Raw genomic sequence first — 5,225 nt, 5'->3', positions numbered from 1 at the left:
GGAAGACCGAGCCAGCGGATTGGATCTTCTATATTTAAATCTTCTACTAGACACATTGCTATCAAAAGAAAAAAACACCAAATTCAAACAAAGACAATTGTATTCAAGCCACCTAGTCATCAAGGCCGCTGAGCCAGCGTTGAAGCAGTCGTCGCAAAGGTCGATGACCCCCTGTGTCGATGCGGAGGAAGACGCCACCACCATCGCGAGGAAGAGGAGGTTGCCGTCAAAGAAGGTCCCGCTGCCTATCGGTGCCACTGAAGAGGCGAAGTCGCGGGGCGCGGCGTACTCCTCGTAGCCCTGCGCCTCCGCTGCGACGCGGCCGGGATTCAACCGACGAAGCTCGGCCATATACCTCTCGTCGGCGGCCTCGACCTCGATTCGCTCCTGAGCCTCTCGGTCCTCCTGAGCGATGTGCGCGGCGCAGCCGTGGCTCGGAGGGTAGAAGAGCTTCGTCTGTGGTATTGGCAGCCACTACCGTAGACCGCGCCACATCGGTGGTGCCCAACCGTTTAAGCAGCATCGGAGGCTTCGCGGGGGTCGATTCCTGCGGCGTCACATCGGATGGAAACTCCGAAGGGGCTGCAAAAGCAAACTCCGGTGACATTTCGGCCGGAGAAGGGGAGAATACCGGCGGCGGTGATGACTGGCGATGGTTTTGGGTTGGACGGAATTTTTTTTGAGTCGAGTTCTCGGCCCAGCATATTTAAGAGAGTGGAGAAGATTATAGGAGTCAATATCCTATATTTTCTCCTCTAACCGATTTTATAGCTTCGGTTAGAGCTGCTTTCAACTCATCCGACCCCGGAAATGGTTTCGGTTAGAGATGCATGCAAGGTGGTCTGGCATATGCGTATTTCTTCCGCCTGAGTTCTATACCTGCCACTGTAGGCACTAGGCAGACCATGCCCGGAACAGGACCGCTCGGGGCCTGTTCATTCTCTTCTTCCCCTTTCCCCTCTCCCAGACATCTACAGTAGTTTGAGAGTCCATCCAGGTGGACCGGGCCGACCCGAGGCCTTCCTCGATGGCGATGCCGAAGGGGAGGAGCTGAGGCGAGGTGCCGGAGTGTATAGGGTAGCTAGTAGTCTAGTTTCTTTCTTTGTTGTTTGCTTTTGTGCTAGATCTGTGGTCGTGGCGGATGCCCGGTGTTTTGCTCTCCTCCATGGCTGGTTTCCGGTGATCTCCTTCGCCGGAACTAGGCCGTTCCTTCTCTGTGGCTTCGATCCATGGTGGATTAACTGCAGGGGCGGAGGTGGCCGAAGTCTTCTCAATAATAAGGAGGTGTGCGTCTCTGTTCGTGGTTCTGCCTTCTTCTTCCTGGACGGCCATGGAGGCGGGGGAGAGGGAGAAGGGAGTGCTGCGTCTGGACGTGCTGGCCGTCGCTTCGGGTGGCGGCGCGGATCGTCGTGCAAGGTTTGTACTCCAGGTACAGGAAGGAGGTCTGATGGGGGCAGGTCTGCCGTTCCCAGATCGGCAGCCCTGGGATCCGATCTTCAGCATCGGGATGATTCCCGGTCGATGCAGCACAACGAATTTGTCTCCTCTGATTGTGGGGAGTTTCTCGTGCGACTCACAAAGCCATTGATGGCGAGGATGCTGGATCGAATCAGGCGAGGTGGAGAAGATGGTGATTGCAAGATCCGGTCCTCCAGGTCCTCTTTTGTAAATTTTCGTTGGTTGGAGGTTTTTTCTGCAATTATACCTGGGTGCGTGTCCTTTCTCGAGGGTTCTCGGTGTATCCGCGTGTGTGGGCTATGTAAGTTTGCTGTCACAGTTTAATGATATGCGGTTACATCTCAAAAAAAAAAAAAAAAGAACAGGACCGCTCGGCGGGGCTAGAGCTCTGCTACCGCGATCGAGCCCCTACTTGCGAATCCCCTCCCTAGCAATCGATTGCTCGAGCAATCACTTTTTGTGGCGCGGAAGCGCTCGCGGAGCGAGTCAATTCCCTTTGTCACGTAGTGTTTTAATTGCGTTCACACGTGTTCACACTAACAGCTTGTATTATTACTTTGCAAGTTGCATGCAACTAACAGCGTTCACACTGCATGCATGCACATGCACAGAGCATCTCATGGATTTGCATTTAATAAGCCCACTTTTTAGCACGCTTTCATAAGTTTTTGCATGCATACACATATCATCTCACTCTTTTTCTTCAGCACGAGACAGACTCTCAATTCTCTTTTTGCAATTCCCTTTTTGGGTTTTATTTTTCGTACGGTAATTCATGTTTAAGGGGGTCCTTTTGCAATTCCCTTTTTCGGGCCAGTGGTTTTTAAGGGGGAAAATAACGGGTGGGAAGATCCACTTGCAACTCAAATGAACTACCACTTGCTACTCAAATTAAGTACTGTTTTTAAGTTGTAAGCTAACAAAAGTTTGCTAAAATATTCTAAATGAAATTTCTTTTTAGGGTTGCTAGGTATTTATATTTACCGTTGATAAATAACGGGGCACCGGGTTGATAACTTGTAAACAAAAAAAAAGGCGCTACATATTTTAAATTAAATTAAATTTTTAGGGTTGATATTTACTTATATTTACCATTGATAAATAGCGGGTCACCGGGTTGATAGCTTGTAAATTAAAAGAGAGTCGCTAAAATATTCTAAATGAAATACTTTTTAGGATTATTATTTATTTATATTTACAGTTGATAAATAACGAGGCACCGGGTTGATATCTTGTAAAATAAAAAATGTTCGCTAAAATATTCTAAATGAAATACTTTTTAGGGTTGGTAGTTTTTTTTATAATTACCATTGATAAATAACGGAGCACCGGGTTGATAACTTGTAAACTAAAAAAGAGTCGCCAAAATATTCGAAATGAAGTTAGATTTTTAGGGTTGGTAGTTATTTATATTTACCGTTGATAAATAACAGGACACCGGGTTGATAGCTTCTAAACTAAAAAATATTCGGTAAAATGTTTAAAATAAAATTAACTTTCGGGTTGATAATTTTATACATTTACCATTGACCACTCAAGTACGGAGGGGTTGATTATTCTAATACGAGAGGGTTGATAACTTTTAGCTAGAAAAAAAGTTTCTCGAAACATATCAACATGGGTGCTAGTTTTGAAGATCTGGAGTTGTCGTTTGAAAGTTAAAACATTTTGAATTTTGTAATTTGGAAAAGATTCCGCCAACATCAGCAGATTCGTCTATTTGTGCATGCATGCAGAACTTTCCCTCAATACCCTACACCAGGTTGATAATTTTATACATTTACCGTTGATCACTCAAGTACGGAGGGGTTGATTATTCGAATAGGAGAGGGTTGATAACTTTTAGCTAGAAAAAAAAGTTTCTCGAAACATATCAACATGGGTGCTAGTTTTGAAGATCTCGTCGAGACGGATTTATTGGTGAAAGCGGATCTTAATTTGGAGTTGTCATTTGAAAGTTAAAACGTTTTGAATTTTAAAATTTGGAAAAGATTCCGCTGACATCGAAGAAATTCGTCTGCTTTCTACATGCACGCGTAACTTTCCTCAATACCCTGCACTAGGTTGATAATTTTATACATTTACCGCTGATCGCTTAAGTACGAAGGGTTGATTATTCGAATAGGAGAGGGTTGATAACTTTTAGCCGTAAAAAGTTTCTCGAAACATATCAACATGGGTGCTAGTTTTGAAGATCTCGTCGAGACGGATTTATTGGTGAAATCGGATCTTAATTTGGAGTTGTCGTTTGAAAGTTAAAACGTTTTGAATTTTAAAATTTGGAAAAGATTCCGCCGACATCGCTAGATTCGCTCTATTTGTGCATGCATGCGTAACTTTCCTCAATACCCGCACCAGGTTGATAATTTTATACATTTACCGTTGATCACTCAAGTACGTGAGGGTTGATTATTCGAATAGAGAGGGTTGATAACTTTTAGCTAGAAAAAAAGTTTCTCGAAACATATCAACATGTGTGCTAGTTTTGAAGATCTCGTCGAGACGGATTTATTGGTGAAAGCGGATCTTAATTTGGAGTTGTCGTTTGAAAGTTAAAACGTTTTGAATTTTGAAATTTGGAAAAGATTCCGCTGACATCGACTGATTCGTCTGCTTCTACATGCATGCGTAACTTTCCTCAATACCCTCGCACCGAGTTGATAATTTTATACATTTACCGTTGATCACTTAAGTACTGAGGGTTGATTATTCGAATAGGAGAGGGTTGATAACTTTTAGCCGTAAAAAGTTTCTAAACATATCAACATGGGTGCTAGTTTTGAAGATCTCGTCGAGACGGATTTATTGGTGAAAGCGGATCTTAATTTGGAGTTGTCGCTTGAAAGTTAAAACGTTTTGAATTTTAAAATTTGGAAAAGATTCCGCTTACATCGCTAGATTCGTCTATTTGTGCATGCATGCAGTAACTTTCCTCAATACCTCGCACTGTGGTTGATAATTTTATACATTTACCGTTGATCACTCAAGTACGGAGGGGTTGATTATTCGAATAGGAGAGGGTTGATAACTTTTAGCCGTAAAAAGTTTCTGAAACATATCAACATGTGTGCTAGTTTTGAAGATCTCGTCGAGACGGATTTATTGGTGAAAGCGGATCTTAATTTGGAGTTGTCGTTTGAAAGTTAAAACGTTTTGAATTTTGAAATTTGGAAAGATTCCGACGACATCGCAGATTCGTCTGCTTCTACATGCATGCGAACTTTCCCTCAATAAACCTCCACTACAGTCCAAAATTTGCCAAAAATGGAAAGAAAAAATTGGTTAGAAACCGATCGCTCATTCTCTCCCTAGCAATCGTTCGCTAGCTAGGGGAGCCCCCCTACTTGGTCCGTAGGCCTGGCGGGATGAATCTAATGGACGCATGCATCAACCGTGAATCGAATGAGCCGCATTTATCTGTTGTTTGCGGAACGGGCACGTACGATCGGGTAACTGAACACGTGAATTTATTCGGGTCAGCGAGGTAGTATGTGTGCATTGCTGAGTCTGCCTTCTGGTCCCGATCGGTGACGTCGGAGGGCGGTGCATACAGTCGCAGGATATACTAGTAGGAACTTAACTGCGACAGGAAGCATGTTGTGAAAACGTAGGCCACCGGGACCAGCTCCATCCGAGTTTACTACTACACACTCCTGCTATGCGCTCTGCTGCCCGGGCTCACGAAGCTAGGCTCGTCGGCGGTCGCCGTGCTGGGACTGCCACTCCGTTCGGTCCCGGCTCTGCAAAATCTTACCACACGAGAGGAA

The sequence above is a fragment of the Lolium rigidum genome, chromosome 4, assembly GCF_022539505.1.
Source record: "Lolium rigidum isolate FL_2022 chromosome 4, APGP_CSIRO_Lrig_0.1, whole genome shotgun sequence".
NCBI classification, from domain to species: Eukaryota; Viridiplantae; Streptophyta; class Magnoliopsida; order Poales; family Poaceae; genus Lolium; species Lolium rigidum.
The sequence above is the reverse complement of the archived record's forward strand: the minus strand, read 5'-3'. Positions refer to the sequence as shown.